The sequence below is a fragment of the Sus scrofa genome, chromosome 12 (assembly GCF_054392235.1).
Source record: "Sus scrofa isolate SSC_HxYL_T2T_F1_AM1 chromosome 12, Sscrofa_HxYL_maternal_Yorkshire_Landrace_v2.0, whole genome shotgun sequence".
Classification (NCBI taxonomy): Eukaryota; Metazoa; Chordata; class Mammalia; order Artiodactyla; family Suidae; genus Sus; species Sus scrofa.
The window spans coordinates 59,443,320-59,466,492 of NC_139394.1; the positions used below are offsets into that span (position 1 = coordinate 59,443,320).

The 23,173-nt window shown below is 51.5% G+C and overlaps 1 protein-coding gene and 1 long non-coding RNA gene across 6 annotated transcripts in view; one reads left to right on the forward strand and one right to left on the reverse strand.

Annotated features, from left to right (window-relative positions):
- The window catches only part of NTN1 (netrin 1), a 241,409-nt gene that overhangs the window by 113,427 nt on the left and 104,809 nt on the right, over window positions 1-23,173 (forward strand).
- LOC146398400 (uncharacterized) lies at window positions 11,370-16,158 on the reverse strand. Its single transcript, XR_014821864.1, has 2 exons — window positions 15,144-16,158; window positions 11,370-13,940 (listed from the first exon to the last, which is right to left on the reverse strand). It is a non-coding gene; the product is annotated as an uncharacterized LOC146398400 (long non-coding RNA).

Here is a 23,173-nt window from a genome sequence, read left to right on the forward strand (position 1 = left end):
CCTCTCCAGCATTTGTTATTTGTGGACTTATTAATGGCCATTCTGACCGGCGTGAGGTGGTACCGCATTGTATAAAACTTACTGCTATCTTGGAGTTCCCGTTGTGGCGCAGTGGTTAATGAATCCGACTAGGAACCATGAGGTTGCAGGTTCGATCCCTGGCCTTGCTCAGTGGGTTAAGGATCCAGCGTTGCCGCGAGCTGTGGTGTAAGTTGCAGATGCCGCTCGGATCCCACCTTGCTGTGGCTGTGGCATAGGCCGGTGGCTGCAGCTCCAATTAGACCCCTAGCCTTGGAACTTCCATATGCCGCAGAATTGGCCCTGGAAAAGGCAAAAAGAGAAAAAAAAAAAAAAAAAAAAAAAAAAAAAAAAAAAAAAAGGAGTTCCCGTCGTGGCACAGTGGTTAACGAATCCGACTAGGAACCACGAGGTTGCGGATTCGATCCCTGCCCTTGCTCAGTGGGTTAACGATCCGGCGTCGCCATGAGCTGTGGTGTAGGTTGCAGACGCGGCTCAGATCCTGCATTGCTGTGGCTGTGGTGTAGGCCGGCAGCTACAGCTCCGATTCGACCCCTAGCTTGGGAACCTCCATATGCTGTGGGAGCGGCCCAAGAAATGGCAAAAAGACAAGAAAAACCCAACTTGCTGCTATCTTGATTCTGTGGCGACAGCATCATTTTCAGGATTGCTCAGCATTTGGGGGCATGAATGTCCCGCACATTCCAACCAGCTTCCCCCTGCTGCTTTGCCCGTTCTCCCCTGTTACCAACTGCATGTGAAATGCATCTTTGAGCTAGACCTTTGCACTCCGGGTGAGTGCTTCCTTTGGTGTAGGTTCTTCTAAGCACAGTCGGTGGGTTAGAGAGTGTGCACATTTTTCCAGTCTTTGGAGTCTTTCACATGCCAGTCGCTTGTCAGATGAGTTTGCTTATTTGTATTTTCATCAGCAGTGTTGAGGAGTCATGGTTTCCCCATAGGCCCTCCCTGACGCTAAGTGTTGTCATTAAGAAAAAAAAATCAATTTGAATGGTAAAAAAAACAGACGCTTAGTTGAAAAAGTATGCCTTTCTTTGAACATTTTTTATTTCTGTGTCTGTGAGCCATTTGTGTTCTTTCGAGCGTTGATTACTCATGGCCTTTATGTAGTTTTTTTTCCTCCATGGGGAATTCATATTTTCTTATTAATTTATAAGGATCTTTGTATATCCAGCATGTAAACTGTTTGTTATATCAATTGCAAATAATTTTCCTCCAGTTTGCCCTTTACCCCGCTAAGTTTTGCTTTTAGTGCCTTTTTTTTTTTTTTTTTGCTTTTTTAGGCCGCACCCACGGCATATGGAGGTTCCCAGCTGGGGGTCTCATGGGAGCTGTAGCTGCCGGCCTGCACCACAGCCACACCCACGCCAGATCTGAGCTGCAGACCCATTATGGCTCAGCGGTTAACGAACCCGACTAGCATCCATGAGGACGTGGGTTTGATCCCTGGCCTCCATCAGTGGGTCGGGGATCCAGTGTTGCCGTGAGCTGTGGCGTAGGCCTGCAGCTACAGCTCCGATGAGACCCCTAGCCTGGGAACCTCCATATGCCATGGATGTGGCCCAAAAAAGACAAAAAAAAGCTTTTTATTTTCATGTAAAGACACATCTAAGGGGTTTTCTTTTAACTTCTGTCTTTGGTGTCATTCTGAGCAACCTAAGATATTGCAGATACTCATCTACATTTTAGGTTATTCTAGCCCTTGCATGGCTTAATTTTTCACACTTAAATCTTGAATCCCTTCCGAAAATGATCTGCTGTCTAACATGAGGTAAGGAATCCAGTCTTACATTTTCCTAACACTGTCTTTTTCCTTCTGGTTCCAAAGGCTACCTTGTCATGTGTTAATTCTCACATATTCTTGGTTCCGTTTCTGGAGTTCTTTCTGGCCAATGATAGGCGTCTATGTTCTTTTGCCAGTTCCACGCTGTTTTAATATTTTAATTATTTCAGGGCCCGACTCCCTTGATTACAAAATTTCTTGGCTGGTCTCTTGCATTTTATTTCCAAATGAACTTTAGAATGATTTGGTCAACTTGGAAAAAAATTCCTCTGTGATTCTGATTGAAAATGCATTGCATTTATAGGTGAATGCGGAGGGCGTTGGAGTCTTTATCACTTAGGCTCTTCTCATCTGAAACCTCAGTTTGTTCTATCAGCTGTTCATATGGTTCTCTCCTGTAGGTTCCTGCCCATTTCTTAAGTTTAGTCTTGGGTATTTTGAACTGTTTGCAGGAAAGGTAAATGGCATCCCTTCCAGTTGTTTTCTGATTGTTTGCTGATGGTATATATCAAGGAAATGAATTTTCGCATTTGTATGTCACAGTTGGCCTGTTCGCTGAACTGAGGGTCTCTCTTCCTGGGTTTTTGGGGTAGGTCATCATAGCATCTTCATAGCATCTTTTGTCTTTCTTTCCAGCATTTATGCTGTTTGTTCTTTTTTCTTGTCTTGTTGCATTGGCTGCACCATCCAGAACAGCTTTAAATAGTCAGGCTGATAGCAGCCATCCTTGTCTTAATTCTGACATAAATGGGAATGTCACTGGTGTTTCAGATTGATCTGTCTAAAGAGAGTTAAATGCAACCGGGTCTTATTTTGATGTTTCAGGGGCATTGTTAGCACACAGTTAAAAGTCATCCTTTGACACAGTAATGTCGCTTGGGATCAGGGGCTCTTACACTCTCCTCGACTGGTGGGCTTCAAGCTTCTGTTTTGCTCTCACCTCCGTGCTCTTTCCTGTGCTTTCTGGACTGGCTGACACTTTCCTTGCATCTCTTCTCTCGTTCTTCCCAAGCTGTCTGTTCTCAATTATGTCTGCGCTCACCGTGTCTCCTTCCAAGAGTTATCCCTCTTTTCTTCTTTCTTTTTTTAAACCACTGTTTTAATTGAAGTCATAATCCACGAGTGTGGAAAACATTTCAAACCCTACAAAAGTAAAAAGCAAAACCGAAAAATTTAAACACTGCAGTAAAAAGTGTCTCCCGCACCAAATGCTTGCTCACTCCAAAAAAGGCAATGTTTTATATCCTTGCAGATATGTTCATTTGATGCACATACCAGGGTGTATGTGAATATATATTTTTGTTTTGCTTTTTTGGCCGTGCCCACAGTATGTGGAAATCCCGGGCCAGGGAATGAACCTGCACCAAGCAGTGACAATGCGGGATCCTTAACCTGCTAGGCCACCAGGGAACCTCATATAGTTTTGCATTTTTTAAAATTGTTGTTTTCTTTAGCTTTGTTTTCCTTTCCTTTTTTTTTTTTTTTTTGGTCTTTTTGAGGGCTGTACTTGCGGCATATGGAGGTACCCAGGCTAGGGGTCCAATCGGAGCTGTAGCTGCCGGCCGACACCACAGCCACAGCAGCGCAGGATTCTTAACCCACTGAGCAAAGCCAGGAATCAAACCCGCCACCTCATGGTTCCTAATCGGATTTGTTTCTGCTGCGTCACGACAGAAACTCCAGTTTTGTTTTCCTTTTTCGGCCACACTTACAGCATGTGGAAGTTCCTGGGCAGGGATTGAATCCGAGCCACATCTGATATGTGTGCAGCCTATGCCAGAGCTGCAGCAACGCCAGATCCTTAACCCACTGTACCTGGCTGGGGACCGAACCCTCAGCACCACAGAGACACCCAGATCATTAGCCCGCTGCACCATAGTGGGAACTCCCATTTTTTGCATTTTTAACACAAATAGACGCACACTATTTATGTAATCCAGCACCCTTTTCGCCCTTAATATGTTGTGACAGTATTTCTAAATCAGGACATATGGACCCTTTATCCTGCCATTGAATGCAGGTGTTGTAATTTACATTGTCCCGGTGTTACCTAGGTTTTCCTGGTCTTTTGTTATAACAAAAATGTCGACAGTGAACATCTGTATAAATAGAAGCCTTTTCTCTCCTGATTTTCTGTTCCTAATCAACGTACTCTGACCCCCCCCCCCAAGAAAAGAAACAGGTGAACTATTCAACACCGAAAGGAAACTGATAGAATAGATAGGTGCTGAGAGTCTGATGATTCTGTTGAGCAAAGTGGACAGATGTTAGTCAAGGACTTTGTGTCGTTTATTGTGACTGCGAAGTGGATGTTTTGTGTTTCTTTATTGTCACCTGGTGTTCCTTACTTCTGAGTTTTTCAGTTAAATGATACCTTCCAGATGTCTCCCACTCTCCTCCCCAAAAGATGAGGTTGATGCCACCTGACCCAACTAGGACGTGACTTGCATCCACCATAGTTGTCATTCATTCTCAGTTTCATCAGCATCGTGTATGGGCAAGGTGAACCTTACCTGGCCATGCAGCATCCCTGACGATGCAGCTGGCTGTCCTGGGAGGCACCTGTGCAGTTTGGAAGGTTGCTTGTCACAGTGAGCTGAGCCTCGAGCAGCGGGGGGATGAAGGGGAACCTGAAGAGGGAGTCTTGAAGGATGCGGGAGAGTCACTGCAGAGTATCCCAAGTGATGCAGCAGGTGCAGAGAGACTCTGGTGGAGCCAGAGCATCAGGGAGGAACCTCATCTGCAAGGACCACATGGCAAAAAGATGTCTTTCTGGGGCCTGGGCTGGAGCAGGTCCTGAGATGATGCTAGGTGTTTCCAGCTACACCCGCGTGGGAAGAGAGTAAGCGCTGTCTATCACCAGGTGAGGCCCAGGGAGGTTAGTGAGCTGCTGCTGTGCTAGGTTGTGGGGAAGATGAGGGTTTTCAGATTGATGAGCAATTTTTCTCTCACATTTTCCTCAGGCAGGATAGCTTTTGTTATCTTGGGTTCAGTACCACTGAGCCACAGTGGGAACTCCTAGAGAGCAAATTTAAATTTAAAATATGTTTATTCTTTGACCCAGAAATTTCACCTCTAGGAATTTATTATAAGGAACTTGGGAATTTACACAAATATACATCTAGGACATTCTCTGTAGAAGTTTTTTAACAGGAAGGAAAGGAGGGGGGGAAGAGAGGGAGGAGAGGGGAAAGTGGAAGTTTCTAGCAACAAGGACCTGGTTTGAAATAACTCATCCTTTAATAATTTGTATAAAGTGCAGTTGTATGCGACTAGTATCCATGAAGATGCGGGTTCAATCCCAGGCCTCACTCAGTGGGTTAAGGATCTGGTGTTGCTGTGGCTGTGGTGTAGGCCGGCAGCGACAGCTCCAATTCGACCCCCAGCCTGGGACCTTCCATACGCTGCAGGTGCGGCCCTGGGGGAGAAAAACATTACTCTCCAAAGGGTATGAAAAGCAGTCATGTTTCTACCAGAACCATGTGAGAATGCCCTAAACTCTTGCTCGTCAGAATTGTTATTTACAAATATCTTGGCCTATGTATTTGGCAAAATAATGATCGGATATTATAAAAGTGGAATTGCTTTTTTCTGAATTTAAAATAATCTATATTACTTTTAGAAAATAAACAACGTAGAAGAAATAAGAGGAAGAAAAAGTTACTGAGTAAATCCTTTTTCTACCTGGAAATAATCACTGCTGACATTTTGAGGACAGTGCGTCTCGCCGTGTGTAATTTTGCCTGCGTTTACTCCATGTCTTTTAGGAACTTGCTTTTTCTGCCCAGCAACAGGTCATGAAAGTCTCAACTGGTCAGAAAGTACTGAAAGCTCTACCTCATCATTTTAGTGGCTTATTGTGTGAATTGCCAGAATTCATGTAAATGACTCCCTTGGTTTACCTTCGGATGCAAGATAAACCTTATTTTTTCCTAGTGTAGTATTTGCCTTTTAATTATGTTTGTGGGGTTTTTTTTTAAACAGAGGTTCATTTTTTTTTTAATGGCTGCGCCTGTGGCATGTGGCAGTTCCCAGGCCAGGGATCAAACCCGAGCCACAGCAGTGACCAGAACCACTGCAGTGACAACGCCAGATCTTTATTTAACCTGCTGAACCACCAGGGAACTCCTACAGAAGTTAATTTTTATGTCCTATCAGTATCTTTTTAACATGAGTTTTGCCTTTGTCATTCTGCTGCCAAACTAAAACTTTAGCCAACCTCTCTACCTCAAAGTCTTAGTTCTAGTTCATGCTGCCCCCCCTCCAAAGGACCCTCCTTACCAATTTCCAGCTGTTGGGATACCTGCCTGTTGTGCAGAGTCTGTGCCAAGCTCCTCTTTCTCCATGACGCCTCCTTGATTCTCTATAACCTGACATTTTCTGTCCACTAAATTCTTCGTGTCCGGCCTGCATTATGTGCACACCTTACTTAGGACCTTTATCACATTCTGCCTTAAGTTATGTTCTTGTGCACTGTGGACCATCTTCCATGTCTCCAAGCCTAGCCTCCTTCATCTCGGTGCTTGGCACATGGTTGTGCCTCAATACCTACTTACCAGATTGAATCATATTGAGTTCGGGTGGACCAGCAAAGCAGGTTTGTGGGCATGACTCTTAAGCAAGACCAGACATGGGTTACTTTTGTTCCTTTACTGATTGCAGAATTCTCCATGTTTGTGGTGTGCCTTTCCAAAAGGAACGCACTGTTCTTAAGAATTGCACATGTATACTTGTTGGCCTTTTGCATTCGCCAGCGCCGACCCAGTGACATCTGGCACTTTTGGCAAGAGGCCTGGCCCTCGGGACACTGTCGTGAGCAAACAGGGACTGAGCCGTAGGCTGGCTGTACCTAGACATCCAGCCCAGGGTCCATGCCCGCGACCTGGCCAGGTGTGTGGAGAACTTAGCCTCGCCTTACGTGACATAGATGAAGCCTGGATTTCATGGTGTGCCCTGGGTGGACGGGAGGCTTGGAGACGCAGCCATGTAGATGCTGAGTTCCCCCTGTGTCTTCTCGTAAGAGAGAATAAGAAATATGACAAGGTGCTTAACTTCAGTAGTCATCAGGGAAATGCAGAATGATAGCCACAAGGCACTGCCACTGCCTTCCCACCAGAATGGCTAAAAGGAAAAAGAGAGTCCGACGTACTGGTGACATAACCCTGCTAGCAGAAGTGTACGCTGCTCCAGCTGTTTTGGAAAACTGGCTTTTCCTACTAAAGCTGATAATGGGTACACCCTGTGACTCAGCAATTCCGCTTCTAGGTATAGACCCATCAGAAATGTGTGCATGTGGAGTTCCTGTTGTGGCTCAGAGGGTTTCAAGGACCCAACGCTGTCTCTGTGAGGATGCAGGTTCGATCCCCAGCCTAGCTCAGTGGGTTAAGAATCCAGTGTTGCCGTGAGCTGCAGTGTAGGTTGCAGCTGCAGCTTGGATCCTGCGTGGCTGCGGCTGCGGCTGTGGCTGTGTCTGGCAGCTGCAGCTCCGATTCGACCCCTAGCCTGGGAACGTCCATATGCCACGGGTGTGGCCTTTAAAAGAAGAAAAACAACCAAGCAAAGAACTGTGTCCATATGCTTCTGAGAGATGGGTGTGAGAATGTATAGCAGCAGTATCTGTGATAATCCCAAACCGGACACTAGCCATCTAGCCGTAAACCCCCATCACCAAAGGAACAGAAAATCAGTTGTGACATTTCCTACAGTGAAATACGGTACGAGAGTGCGTGTGATTAACTCACAGCTACATGCAGCCGTAACCCAGACACTGGGCGGAGTGAGGGAAGCCATGCCACCCGTGTCAAGTGAAACGAAAACAACGCAGGCAAAACCCATGTATTTTGCCGTTGGAAGTCAGGACACTGGTTGCCCTGCTTGGGAGGGGGAGGTGGCAACATGAGGGGGCTTCTGGGGGGGGGAGGGGTGCTGTGCCGCTTCCTCACCCGGGTGCTGAGGACACGGCGTTTTCAGTTTGTGACCATTCCACGAGCAGGACGCTTCTCCGAGCAATTTCCTGCCACGTGGTGTCTGTCGGGAACGCGTTCAGAAGGAATCGACAGGGTGTGAGGCCCCCGAGCATTCGAAGCAGGGGCTCGGATAGGTATTTGTACCCCTGGGCCCCTAGCAGTGTTATTCGCAGTCGCCAAACCGCAGATGCCAGCCCAGGGCCCGTCCGTGGACGGATGGATGAACAAAATGTGGTCTCGCTGCAGAAGCGGCCGCTGCTCGGGCTTCAAGAAGGACGCGGTGCTGCTACCGCTTGGAGGAACCTTGACGCCGTTACGCTTAGTGAAATGAGTCCGACCCAAGGGGACAGAGGCTGGACTTCTCCGAGGCCCTTGGGGTCTTCCCATGCATGGAGTCACAAGGTGGCCTGGTGGTTGCCAAGGGCTGGGGAGCGGGGTTTGGGGGTCACTGTTTTGCGCCGGTCGAATTTCAGTTTGGGAAGGCGAAGCGGCTCTGGCAAGAGCCGGCTGGTGATGATTGCGCCGCATGAAGGTATTTCCTGTCGCCGAACGGCGCTCAGAGGTGGTCAGGGCGGTAACTGGCTTGCAGGGTGTGTTTTACCGAAGGAAAAAAACAGCCGGACGCAAGCACTGATGGGCAGACCAGAGTCCCTGTGCGGAGGGATGCAAGCGAGGCCTGGGAGGGGAGGTCAAGTGCGCGGGGCTCTGGGGACCCCTCCTGGGGTGGGGAGGGCCTGACGTGACCTTGGAGGTGGCCGTGGGGGCAGAGCCGCCCGGCAAACAGGCTGACGTGTCGAAACTGGCACGCTCGGGGGGTGCTCGTGCCAGCCCCAGGGCAGCTGCTCTCTGGCTGGCACCCCAGGGTCCAGCCTTGGCCTCCTCAGTGCCCGGGCCTGGCCGTGTGCTGACCTTGCTGCAGCATTCCCGGCAGGGCCTGGAGACCAGGAGACCTCAGAGCAGGCGACCGGCCCCTGGCAGGGTAGGGTTTCCCACATGGGCCTTATTCTGCGGAGTGGTGAGAAGTTGGAACCGCAGTTCTGACTTGACAGCCAGGGCCTGCTGCCCGCAGGACATTGCAGTCAGAGTCAAGTTCCTGCACCCGAGGGCTGGACCGTGCCAGGCTGAGGCCCCTGGCACAGCCAACGCCTCCAAGTGGAGCAGGGCTGGGTGACCCGCCACTGGGGGAACAGAGGCCCTGCTGACTGTGTGGGCGGCAAGGGATCCAGCCCCCAGGGGCATGGGGAGGCAGCCTGTGCTCAGGGCCCACTGGGGGCAGAGCTCCTGCTTCCTGTCTGGGCCAGAACCCTGGGGAGCTGTGGGCAGGTGTTCTGTTTTGAGCATCTGCTTTGGCATGGGGAGGCGTGGTGAGAACTCTTTTACCAGCAGGGACAGACTTCCCAGAAAGGCCGTGTCCTGACACCTAGATTTCTAGGGCCAGCCTGGCCGGTCAGCCCCGGCCACTCTGCTCATCCCAGGTTGGCCGCCTCTTCAGGGCTTTTTCTGGGGCATCTCTGGAGCCTGGAGCAGGGAAATGGTGGCCTGAGAGACGCATGGACATTTCTAGACGAGAAAAGAATGCTCTCAGGAGTTCCTGTTGTGGCTCAGCGGTGACAAATCCGACTAGTATCCATGAGGACGCAGGTTTGATCCCTGGCCTCGCTCACTGGGTTAAGGATCTGGCGTTGCTGCAAGCTGCAGCATAGGTCTCAGACACGGCTCAGATCTGGTGTTGCTGTGGCTGTGGCGTGGGTCACAGGTGCAGCTGCAATTCGACCCCAAGCCTAGGGACTTTCATATGCCGCAGGTGTGGCTGTAAAAAGAAAGAAGGCTCTCAGAGTTCCCCGGTGGCTCAGCGGGTTAAGGACCTGGCCTTGTCACTGCTGTGGTTTGGGGTCACTGCTATGGCGCAGGTTCCATCCCTGGTCCAGGAACGTCCACATGCTGCAGGTGTGCCCCCCCCCCCCAAAGGAAAAGAACGCTCTCAGCTGGCAGGTGGATGTAGGAGGCATTAATCCAGGATAATTCTTCCTGCTGAGACAGTTTTGTTATAACTCTCCGGAGACGTGGGCGGTCTGTGTGCTCGTGGTATTACCCCTGGCCTCTGCATGGAGAGCAGGGGGTCGGGGGAGGGCTCCGAGTTAAGGAGGAACCTCAAAGATTTTTTTTTTGGTTCCTTGGGATCTGGTAGCTCTCCTTCTTTGTCTCTCTCTTGCTGTTTGTGCTGTTGATAGAGGACAGATAACCTGTCTCTGGTTTGTTAGCAGCGGTGGGAATCCTCCCCTTGCCCCCAAACCCATGGGTGGGGTGGCAGCCCAAAGATGGAGGGGAGTGGGTTGAAGAGAAGGACAAAGAAAAGGATGAGTGGGGAGCAGGTGGGCCCTCGCGTTCTGATCAGAGCTTTGCTAGTCTGAGGCTGGGGGACCAAGAAATCCTCCGGGCTGTTGTTTCCCAAAGTGTGGGCTCTGGCTGCAAGAGCAGCACCTGGGAACTTGTATCCAGTGCCCAGGATGGGGCCCCACCTCAGACCCACTGAATCAGAACTTGCTTTTTTTTTTGTCTTTTTTCACCTTTTCTTGAGCTGCTCCCGTGGCATATGGAGGTTCCCGGCTAGGGGTCCCATCAGAGCTGTAACCACCGGCCTACACCACAGCAACACAGGATCCGAGCCGTGTCTGTGACCTACACCACAGCTCATGGCAACACCAGATCCTTAACCCACTGAGCAAGGCCAGGGATCAAACCTGCAACCTCATGGTTCCTAGTCGGATTCGTTAACCACTGCGCCACGACGGGAACTCCAGAACTCGCATTTTAACAAGATTCTCCAGGTGACTCGTGTGCCCCTTGAAGTCTGGGGAGCGCTAAATGGGTCACACGTCCCAGCCCAGAGATGTGCAGTGGCTTGCCTGTGATCCCACAGCTGGTTCGTCCCGGGGTGGGACCTCTTCCTGCTGTGGAGGTGCGATGGGCGGTACGGTCTGATGTTTGGTACTAGGATTCGTGCCTGGATGCATCCTGTGCATTTTATGTCTTGGGGACAAAAGTTTTGACATTGGAGATCTGCTTCTGAGTTAAGACACAGAGCTGACCACCATAAGTACAGTGGGCTTGATTTGTCATCCGGTCCCTGTCATTTCAGAACATACTTTGTTCGGTCATCGCCACCACCACCCACCACCACCACCATCATCACAGCACTGACCCTTTATCAAGCACCTCCTGGGATCCATGCCCCGTGCTTGACACACAGGATCTCTCACCTGTCACCCCAACCGCATGCTAATCTCATTTCAAAACGGAGGCTCGGAAAGCTAAGTAGGTAATATGCCCACTATCACCCCTCTGGAGAGCAGAGGAGATGGAATTTGTCCTGGGGCCCATGTGACTCCAACATAACACTTATTTACACCGGGGCGGTTAGGTAACACTGCAGTATGTTTTGTATTTGTGACATACTCCAAATTCTGTGATTCTAGGGCAGAAGTTAGCCTGCGAGTGCCAAATTTGTTTGGTTATTATTACCATATGTAAAAGTGTATCAAGACATTTTACAACATAAACACAAATGTCTGTGTCAGTTTAAGTTTCCATATGCATTTTAATTGTATTTTAATTATAGACTGAAATGGAAATTCTGCCTATCTCAGCCAGTTGAGAGAAAAGAATCCCAAATGCTCAAATAAAATGTGATTTATGCTGTTGCAAAAAAATTAAAAAATCTGAAGGGCCTGTGAGTGCTCTCTCCCTAGTTGCAACTATTTCCAGATCATGCATTTTAAGAGAAAGTCGGGGGTCAAGGGGGCAGGAGTGGAGGAGGCCCTGTGAACACGGAGACGTTAGATTAGATTTACGTACAACTCATTCAGATGGACCGAGAGACCCAGGGCGTGGCTGACTTTGCCCAACGTCTGCAAAGGTTGGGATGATTGGTTTATTATGTTCTTGGCCTGTGGTGAGAGGTGGTTGGCAAACCAAGGCCTGTAGGCTTGATACCAAGAAGCACTGGCGAACTTGCATTGATCAAGGTTCTTGGCTGCAAATAGCAGAATCCACTCCTGAAGCGCCCAGGGATTCTTTAGCGTTTAGATAACTCTTGGTGTCGGTGGCTGAAGAAGGGACTCTAAGTGGACTTCTAGGAACAAAGACCCCAGACCTCTCACCGAACAAGCCACCAGGGTTCGGGTTAACCCTAACCCCAACCTCTGGCATAATCAGAAAGTTGCAGAACCAGGCCGTGGAGCCGCTGCTGCCAGCTCCAGAACCACACCTCCCTGGCACTTCCCACCCCACGGATTCACAAAGAAGCCAAGCTGGTAGAGCCCAGATCACACAGGCTGGCTGCAAGGGCGTCAGGGGAGCCGGATCAGATCACATACAGCCGTCACCTTGGTAGCTTTGCCTTGAAAGATAAAGTGTCCACGTCCACTTTTTATTTTAAAATTTGAGAACGTAAGGCCTTATTCAGCAAACACAGCGAGTAGCTTGACCCAGAGTGGCCAAGAGAGCAGGCCTCCGGTGGTCGGAAGGGCGTTCTCAGACCCATCTCTCCATCCCAACCACGCGTCTGTCAAGGCTCTGTGCCACCTCCTCCGGGAAGCCTTCCTCGCAAAGTGGAGTCCTCTCCCCGCTGCGCCCTGCGAACCCCCTCTGCCCACTGTCCAGGAAGTTAGGATAGCCTCTTTGGTTTGACAGTAGTGTGTTCCTAAGTCTGCTCCTCTGGGTCTTTCTTCCTGACTTTCTCTTAGAGAAGAGAACGTTGTCTGTGCCCTGAAGTCCTTTCGGTCTCCACTTAGCTCCGTTAAACTCCCTTCCTCCCAGAGACACAGGACCGTCGGGTCATCTTTCCGTATTGTTTTGGCGTCTACGACCTGTGGGTACCGATGCGGGGTACAGAGTGTTGGTTTGGGACTCAAGGAGGGTCTCGAAACGCCCCAGGTGTATCACTTTATAACGTGCTGTGTTTTTGAGACGGATCCGTGTTGCTTCGGAGGGTTCTGTGTCATTCATTTGAAGGGTTTTGTATGATATGACATTGTATAAACAAGCCGCAGTTCCTCATTTACTCGTTGCCCACTGATGGCCATTCAGCCTTTCCTCCGGTTTTTTTTTTTCTTATTACCAATATTGTTGCAAGAGGCAGCTTTGTCTGCCCTCCCCGGGGTCCCGCGTGGGCTTTTTCTAGGATGGACAAAAACCCCATAACTGTGTGGCTCCTTCCAGTCCTCCTCGATGCTGCCTGACGGCTGTCCAAGGCACATGCATGCGTTTCCGCCGGCTCTTCAGGGAGGATTTCAATGCTCCTTGCCTCACACTCGGCCTTGTCAGACGTGTATGTTTGTGCCAGTCCAGTGGGCGTATTGTTTTAACGTGCATTTGCATTGTTGTGTAATCTGCATGTGTCTCTTCATCAGTGATGTGGAGCATCTTTTTGTATGTTTATTGGCTTTTCAGATTTCCTTTTCTGTAACTTGCACATTCATAGCTAGTGTGTGTGTGTGTGTGTGTGTGTGTGTGTGTGTGTGTGATCTATTGGTTTGAATCTTTTTATTTATTTGTTGAGTTCTTTACATACTCTGGACACCAACCCCTTGCTCTTCGGGCTGCCGTCATTCCCCTCTGTCTGTCTGTCGTCGTCCTTTCCTCTTCTGTCCTTTGTATCCTCCCATGTGGTTTCGCCTCCTGCGAAAGCTTGAATGAGAACAGCCGACGGCCCCCCACCAGCTGCTGCCTGACTCAGACCCTCGTCAACCCGGAACCCGCGCTGGGCTGCCCCGCGACGGGAGCAGAAAACCTTTCCCTTGGTCCCGCCGCCGCCGATCTCTTGATCTAGGTGCATTTGCTTTCCGGGGCTGCCCTCACAGATCACCACATCCTGGTGGCTTAAAACAGCCAAAATGTATTTTCTCAGACTTCAGGAGCCAGACGTCTTGAAATCAAGGTGTCGGTGGGGTTGGTTCCTCCTGGAAGTGCTGAGGGAGAATTCGGTTCAGGACTCTGCTAGTGGCTTCTGGTGGCAGCTGGCAGCCTTAGGGTCCCTGACTGTAGACACATCATGCTGGGCTCTGCCTTCACATGGCTTCCCTTCTGTGTATCTCCGTGTCTTCTTTTCTGTTACTTTTCATTTTATTTTAGTCTTTTTGCCTTTTCTTGGGCCACTCCCGTTGCATATGGAGGTTCCCAGGCTAGGGGTCTAATCAGAGCTGTAGCCACCGGCCTACGCCAGAGCCACAGCAACGCAGGATCTGAGCCACGTCTGTGACCTACACCACAGCTCACGGCAACACCGGATCCGTAACCCACTGCGCAAGGCTAGGGATCGAACCTGCAACCTCATGGTTCCTAGTCAGATTCGTGAACCACTGCGCCACGACGGGAACTCCAACCCACCACATTAATCTCAGAGAACAACTAGGTTAAGATCCGGGTGTGTGCGTGTGCGTGCGCGCGCACGCGCGCGCGTGTGTGTGTGTGTGTGTGTGTGTGTGTGTAACGGGGGGCAGAGTCAGGAGGACATAGAAGAGGAGCAGCCCTTCTGTTCTGTGAGGAGTGGCTGTCCAGGCCGGACATCGTGCTCTGTCCCATTTTCCACCTGCTCAGGGTCCCAGAGAAGAGGCAGTGGGTGTAAAGGAAGATGCCCCCTGGCCGAGCATCGACCCGGCCGCCCGCGGAACTGAGCAGGTGACCGCACCCCTACAGAAGTGCGCCCAGATGGGACAGAGTGTGGGTGACTCCACCTGTCTGTTGACAGATATTGAACTCGTACAGATCCAGCCCTTTGGAAGATAAGGGAAAACAAACAGGACCCACAGGAAGAACAGCAGAACCAAGGAAAAAAGTAGTACCGTGGATCAACCCTTCTTCTCGGTGAATTCCCTGGTAGCAAAGTTATATACGCAGGAGGATTTGTTTGTCCCCCCCAAAAACAGCCCTCGTGGCCTCTCACTGTCCCCCCCGGGGTGAGCAGGCGGGGTGGGGGCAATCTGAGTCACCCCAAGCTCACACTCCCACGTGAGGTGGCAGGGCCACACACAGCCTTTCTGTTTCAGCTCACACTGTAAACAGGTGTCCTTTTTGTGGTCCACTTGGTGTCACATGTTTTTGATTATTGTGCTTTTTATTGATGATTTCACTGTTTACAGTGGCCCCCAAGGAGTTCCCGCTGTGGCTCAGTGGAAACGAAGCCAACCAGTATCCAAGAAGCTGAAGCTGAGGGTTTGATCCCTGGCCTCGATCAGTGGGTTAAGGATCCGGCGTTGCCATGAGCTGTGGTGCAGGTCGCAGACACAGCTCGGATCTGGCATGGCTACGGCAGCTGCGGCTGGCAGCTACGGCTCCAATTCCACCCCTAGCCTGGGAACCTCCATATGCCGAGGGTGCGGCCCTAAAGAAATAAAGACAAACATAAATAAATCAAATAAAATGGTCCCCGAGTGTAGGGCTGAAGTACCGTCTAGCGTCCTAAATGCAGGGAGACTGTGATGAGCCTCGCAGAGAAAATCTGTGTTAGATAAGCTTCCTTTAGGCATGTGTTGCAGGGCTGTTGGCCACGAGTTCCAGGCTGACGAGTCAACTGTATATTAAGTAAAGTGTCTTTAAACAGACACACTTACGCACCAAGGTCAAGTATTGCTCTGTCTGCGCCCGCACTGCGGCCAGGGGCTCGTAGGAGCTTCACACCGCATTTCCCTTTGGGGCAGTGGTTGCTGTTGAGTGTTCCTGAAACCTCAAACAGTGTGACCGCGCAGAAGAGGGTCAGTTGCATCTGCAAGAGTCTGCCTCTGAAAAGGATCACGTCAAGATCCAGGAGCACATGTCAGGAAGTTGGCCCCGTCGGTGGGAATACGATCTCCTCCCTGCAGCCGAGCCCAGCCGTCCTGTCGTGGACAGTCCGAGATTCAAAGGCAGCAGGATAAGCTGGATGTAGCGATAGAATAGTGGAATATGAAGAAAGAGTACAAGAAATCTGAAGCAGTCATTGCAGAATCAAAAATCCATTTAGCTGGAGTTCCCACTGGGGTGCAATGGGATCGGCGACGCCTCTGCAGCGCCAGGACGATGGTTTGATCCTCGGCCCAGCCCAGTGGGTTAAAGGATTCAGTGTTGCTGCAGCTGAGGCATAGGTCACAGCTGTGGCTCAGATCTGATCCCTGGCCTGAGAACCTCCATGTGCTGTGGGGCAACCTAAAAAGAGGAAAAAAACAAAAAAAAAACTGGCCTGCAGTCAGGAGCAAAAGATGGGTCCAACAATAGATTTGTCTAAAAAACCTCTCATGTGGCTACAAAGTGAAATGTGTGTGATTCAGCTCTTAAGGTATTGTTTATATAATATGTATAATATACCTATATTACGTTATATAACATTTATTGACAAAAGGAATAAAGGAAAATGTAGTATTTAAAATAATAGGAGCGTAGGATAAGTTTCTAATTTCTTTCTTTTTTTTTTTAATGGCCACACCCACTGCTCAGGCAATGCTGGATCCTTTACCCCACGGCACCAGGCTGGGGATCGAACTTGCGCCTCTGTAGTGACCTGAGCTGCTGCGGTCAGATTCTTAACCTGTTGCACCATAACAGGAATTCCTTAGTTTGTTTTCTTTTAAAAAATGTATATGTGCTTACTTAGGAAGGTTTGGCGGATTATATTAAGGTATTTAGGGTGGGATAAAAGTTACTCTGAGTGTATAACATGCATGTGTTTCTATAGTGTTTGATTTTTTTGCAAAAATATTGATGTATTGCTTGGGTTAAAGAATTAAAGTGGGGGGAGTTCCCTGTTGGCACAGTGGGTTAAGGAGCCAGTGTTGTCACTGCTGTGGCATGGGTTCCCTCTCTGGTCCAGGAACTTCCTCGAGCCACGGGCACGGCCAAAAAACAATTCAAGTGGGAATAAAGAGGAAAAGGCATCACAGTGTAAAGTGTTGAGAAGCACTGCTTCTTCCTCTCTTTGCTCCTGGCTCCTGGTTCCTACCACTGGCAGCATTTATCCCATGGCAGAACCATCTGCATCTGTGCCCATCTCCTGCTTTAGACTGTGAGCCTCCTGAGCACAGGCTTTGTATTTCTAGAAGCCCACACAGTGGGCGGCTCGTGTGAGATGCTAGGAGAATCTTGGGGAGGGTGTGGCCTGTGTGAGCATCCTTCTGGTCCCCCCGGGCTGCCTCGGCCTCGACAGCCCTCCCCGCCTCCTGCCTGAGCTTCTTCCGAGTGGGAGCCCCGGGGAGGGGCCGGTGAAAGTGGGAGCACGAAGAACTAATGCTTTCGAGCTCATTGGTTCTGGTGCCCAGAAGGGGTGTTGAGACTGATTCAAAGCTTTTGAGCAAACCCTTGGAGGGTGGGATGGAGTGGGGAGCTGGAGGCAGGTCAGTGAGATTCTTCAAAGGCCCAGGGCAGGCATCAGCTCAGCAGCCTCCCTGGTACCCAGGCATCCGCTCACTAGCCCCAGAGCTTCCGTGAGGGAGTCAGAGAGAGAGCCAAGACTGCTGCAAGGAGGCTCTTGTCCACAGAGGCTCCTGGAGCTGGACAGATCCCGCTGCAACCCGGAGAAGGTTTCGATGAAGGCTATAAACGCTCCCACTCGTGTGTGCTGGGGTTCGTTTCAAGACCAGCTTCACAAACACAATCAGGAGGCCTCCGAGGGGAAGAAGGCAGGCAGAGCGAGGTCTGCGTGCTGACTCATCTTCCCCCGGGGCGGTGACACACGGCTCTGACATTTCCCGCGGCCGCAGCCCCCAGAGAGGGCAGGCCGGGCAGCTCTGAGGTCCGGGACCAGCCTCCTGTAGGGCGATGGAGCCACGGAGTGGGGGCGAGGTCCCCGCCAGCTCCGAAACCGTGGGGGGAACCTCCTCTCCCCCCTCCGCTGGACAACTGGCGAATTTTCCTCTCCTAAACAAAACAAATAGGCTGACAGGCGGAGGCCCCAGGAGCAGGCTGGGTGGCCGTCTTTTCAGCCTCTGCATTTGTTTCTCCAGGGAGCAGATTGGGGAGGCTTCTCGGAGGCCCCATCAGCTTATTTGGTTAACCAAGCGCCATGGCCTCTCGGTGCAGGCGAGGGCCCTGTTGTTCTTGAGGAAGAGGGCGCGGGCCTTTCAGGCCGTTGTCTGCACAGGCAGGCGGCCCTGCCAGGCACAGGGCGAGGGAGCAGGTGCTCCTTGGTGGCGGTGGTGGCCGGGGCAGGCAGCGCGGTGTGGCAGGCAGAGCCCCCCACGGGGTCCGGAGGCAGAGTTGTGACCCGCCCCGCAGCTACCTGTGTGGCCTCTGCGGTCCCCACTTTTCCTCCAGGAGGTCAAACTGGATGATCTCTGGACTGGACGCTCTGCTGGCTCTCTGCAGGGACCTGAGTGGTTGCAGGGACCGCTGTGACGGTGGGGGCTTCCTCCTGAGGTCCCCCCTTCTCTAATCCATCTCTCCGACGTCCCCCTATTTTACTTCTCAAGCTGAAACCCCAGGCCGTTCTGTGGAGGCAAGGAAGACGCTGCTTGCCTCAGCGTGAAAGCCGGGGCCAGAAAACACTCCCATCCATCACCTTCTCATTGTCGCTTTGGAAGGTCCCAGAAGGTCAGCTTCCAATCGCCCTCCGTCCAGTCTTATTTGTATGGCCTGGGGGACTGCCTTTCACAGAACGCGTGGAAAAATACCCCCTGTCGTCCCCAGCAGAGGTGAGAAGAGATGAATTCTTTTGAAGCTAGACAGGGAGTGGAAGATGGGAGAACGTTCCAGTGTGTTGCAGTGTGGGCACTAAGTATTCTAAAGTGTTGAGTGCATCCTGTTTATTTCTTGTTGATCCAGGATATCTTGTCTGCTTTCAGGAAGGATTTGTGGCCGAGGTACAAGGGGTGGCTTTTGATATGAAAATGGGCATTGTGACTCCCTGAATGGGGCGGGGGAGGGGCCGGGTGGCAGAGGAGGGGCCTGGTCCAGCCCAGCCCGGGCGCCGCTGGGGAAGCTGCAGGGCGTGAAAGGGTGCTTTTAGGAAAGTCTGGATCAGACATGATGTTATAGGAAAAAATGCAGCGTCTGAGGAAACAGCGCGTGAATAGAGAGAAAGCGGGGGACAGGGCAGGGAGGCAGAAAGGACACGAAGCAGATTGTCGCCGGAGCCGGGGGGAGGGGCTGCCTGGCGGCAGGGGCCCTGCCGCTGCCTGGAGGGAAAATGGCAAAGGCCGCTCTGCTCCCCGAGGGGAGGCCCGGCGTCGGGTGGAGCAGTTGCGGCAGGGCTGGCGATGCCAGGAGTCAGGCTGTGCATTTCTTAAGCGTGAGGCCGGGCAGAGCCTCAGCCCACTGGCCTTTGGTCTGTGCCCAGAGGAGTGGCTGTGGCCTCAGGAAGCCTCCCTTTGCAGGGCTCGTGCCCGCCCTTGGCCCCAAACCTTTGGGGTGGGGGACAGGGTCCGAGGCAGGGGGAGAGGCGCCATGGACCGCCCCCCCGCCCCCGTGCCCTCCACGTTGCAGGTGCAGGGGCAGGTGTCACGTTGAGGGCTGCAGGCAGCTTCCAGCTGTGCTTGGGAGTGAGGGCCACCGATCACGCCCCTTGGCTCTGTGGTTTGCCAAGTGACTGCGGGTAGCTTAAGCTTCATGCCTCAGTTTCCCCACCTGTACAAGGGGATTAATATTAGTGCCTATTTCAAAGGGATTTGAGACTTAAGTTCGGTCTTTTTTTTTTTTTTTTTTTGTCTTTTTGCTATTTCTTGGGCCGCTCCCGCAGCATATGGAGGTTCCCAGGCTAGGGGTCGAACTGGAGCTGTAGCCACCGGCCTACGCCAGAGCCACAGCAACGCGGGATCCGAGCCGCGTCTGCAACCTACACCACAGCTCACGGCAACGCCGGATCGTTAACCCACTGAGCAAGGGCAGGGACCGAACCCGCAACCTCATGGTTCCTAGTCGGATTCGTTAACCACTGCGCCACGACGGGAACTCCAAGTTCGGTCTTTTTAATTGAAACATAGTAAAAAATCTTTATTGAGGTTTAGTCGATTTTTACCGTGTGTTCATTTCTGCTGTACAGCAAAGTGATTCAGGTATACAGATACATAGCTTCTTTTTTAAAATATTCTTTTCCATGATGGTTTGTTATAGGGTATCGAATATGGTTCCCTGTGCTCTACGGTAGAACCTGGTTGTCCATCCGTCCTATACATTATAGTTTGCATCTGCTTCCCAACCTCCTGCTTCCTGCACCCTCAACCCCTCCCCCTTGGCAACCAGACTCTGTTCTCTATGCCAGCGACTCTGTTTCTGTTTCATAGATAGGTTCATTTGTGTCATATTTTAGATTCCGCATGTAAGGGATATCATACGGTATTTTTCCTTCTGACATCACTTAGTATGAGAACCTGTAGTTGCAACCATGTTGCTGCAAAAGGCATTATTTCATTCTTTTTATGGCTGGGTAATATTCCACTGAATATATGTACCACATCCTCTTAATCCATTCATCTGTCAGTGGACATTTAGGTGGTTTCCACGTCTTGGCTATTGTGAATAGCACTGCTATAAACATAAGGGGTGCAGATATCGTTTTGAATGACAGTTTTGTCTGGATATACGTCCAGGAGTGGGATTGCTGGATCATGCGGTAATTCTGTGTTTAGCTTTCCTCGGAACCACCATACTTTTGTCCACAGTGGTTGTACCAATGTACATTCCCACCAACAGCGTAGGAGGGTTGGCTTTTCTCCACACCCTCTCCAGCATTTATTTGTGGACTTTTTAATGATGGCCGTTCTGACCAGTGTGAGGTGGTACCAGTGTGAGTGTAGTTTTGCTGTGCATTTCCGGAGTTAATTCTGTTTTAAGAACAGCCTTACTGAGGCGTAATTCACAGACCGTAGAGTGCGCCCATTTGAAGATGTAGTTCAGTGACTTTCAGTATATTCAGAATTGGGCAACCATCACCAAAGTCAACTTTCATCACGCTGCAAAAGAAGTACCGTACTTACCCGTAGTCACTCCTCTTTTTCTCCCATCCACCCACCCCCTTTCCCAGCCCTAGGCAACCGCTCGTCTCCTTGTCTATAGTTTTGCCTGTACTGGACATTTCGTAAAAATGGAATTATACACCAAGTGGTCTTTCGTGACCGGCCTCTTTCACTTCCTGTGCTCATTTCCAGGTTCATCCGTGTGGTAGCATGTATCAGAACTGCATCTCTTTTTATGATCCGGTAATAGTCCATGGTGTGGATACGCCATATTTCATTTATCTGTTCAGCCGTCGATGGGCATTCTGGGTTGTTTCCACTTGTTTTGTGAATAGTGCTGCCATGGACATGTGCACACAGGCTTTTATGTGGATGTGTGTCTTCACTCTCCTGGGGTATATACCCGGGAGTAGAATTGCTGGGTCACGTGGTAACCCCTTGTTTAACTGTTTTCCAAAGTGGCTGCCCTCCCGCCAGGAGAAGGGCATGAGGTTCCATGTTCTCATATCCTCGCCAGCACTTGCTAATTGTCTCTTCCAGGTGGGTATGCAGTGGTTCTCATTGTGGTTTTGGTTTGCCTTTCCCTGATGGCTTGTAAGGTTAAGCCTCCTTTCCTGTGCTCGTTGTTCATTTATACATTTGCTTTGGCGAAGTGTCTATTGAGATCCTTTGCCCATTTTCACTGGTGAGTTCTTAGATGGCGCTTGGCGGAATGCCTTGTACGAGGGAAGCTTTTGGAAGGTACTTTTAAGGAGAGTCCCCAAGATGTGGCATCGCAGGATTGAGGGACGGGGGCGGGGTGGCGCTGCGTAAATGGCCAGACTTGTGGAATTGAGTGGCTTTTCCTCGTCTTCAAATATCCCCACACTCAGGGAGAGGCTGGAACATTTGCAACTCGCCTCGGTCCAAATGCCCACCTGACCCTTGACCGTTTGGTTTTCCCCACATCCCCCTGGCAGGGCACCTGGCTGCCCACAGCTGCTGCCTTGGGCAGTGACTTCGTTGCTGCTCAGGTTTGGGATTTCGTTCATCCACAGGCCCCTAGGAGGCTGCTGGTGGGGGTGTTGCCAGTGATGGGGATGCCATCGAGATGCCCCCAGTCCTGCCCCATCCCCCACCACGGCGTCTCAGCGACGGTTCAGTGGCCACCTCTTATACCTTGGCCACAAATCCTTCCTGAAGGCACGTCATCCCTGCGCTGTTCTGTACCAGCTGCGGGCTGCTCAGGTGACCACTGGGCTCCGTGTAAGCTCTCCTTTTCCTTTAGGTCTGGCTTAAAAATACTCAGGCTTTTCCAGGAGTTGGTGAGTCCTTGGTGATGGGGGAGCTGAGGTTCGGTTTGACCTCAGCACTGTCAAATGTATCTTCCACTGTCCCTGGAGGCCTGTGTGAGGGAGGGCACCTGCGGGGACCTTAAGGATTCAGTCGCAGGCTCTGGGTCATCCCAGGAGGTGGGACCTGGAGGGAGGTCGGCCCTGTTTCAGTACAGAGCCACGTGGGGCCAGGAAAAATCGGGACGCAAATGGTCCAGATGGACACATCGGGCAGATAGCTGGATGTCATAATTAAGATTCCCAGGAGTGAATGGCGTCCCCACAGCCAGCTCGTTAATGACCCCGCTGGTGATAAAACTCCCGTCTGCTCCAAGGGATGCTTCTCTCCTTCTTTGCCTAGGGCCCATTTATATTCAGATTGGGGTTCCCTGTGGCTTTCAGCCCTTTCCCCCTGAACTAGCAACCCCCACCCCCACCAGCCACTCCCTCCCTTCGCTGTGGGGAGGAGGGGGGATCTTTTACTTGGGCGCAGTATAGTATCTGGCAGTTGGGCCTCATCCTGTGTTTGGTTTCCTCCCCGTCTTCTCTGCTCATCCGCGCTCGCCCGCGCGGGCCTCAGTGACTCCCGGCTCCGTCCAGGCACTCGTTCTTTCCCTGGGATCGCTCGGCCTTTTTTCGATTATGGTCACGCGGGTACCAGGCTCATCGCGCCTGCTCCGCGCGCTCCGCGAAGGCTCCGCCGCCCCGCCCCCCGCCCTGCGTGACTCCGCCCCCCGCGCCCCCCGCGCCCCCCGCCGCGCTGTGAGAACGCGGGCCGCCGCGGGGTCCCGCTCCGTCAGCCGCGGGCTTGGCAGCTCCGGCCAGGACGGCTTCCCCAGGACCCCCCAGAACCGCTGCTGCCTCCCACTGTTCTCAGCGCGGCCTCCCCACTGCCCCAGTCTTATCTCCCTCAGGCTGTCACAGCTGCTTCCTCCAGCCAGTCCTCCTGCGTGTGACCATTTCCAGACCTCTCATCCTCTCGGTCACCTCCCCTGACACCTTCTAGTGTGTCAGTGCCCCTCTTGACAGGGCAGAGCTGGAATAGGACCCTTGGTCAGGGCCAAGGGCGCGCTGTCTTTCTTGGTCTGTATGCATGGGGGGTTCTAAGGAGTTAAGTTTCGAATTACATTCTTTTAGCAGCAACACTCCCCACACCCC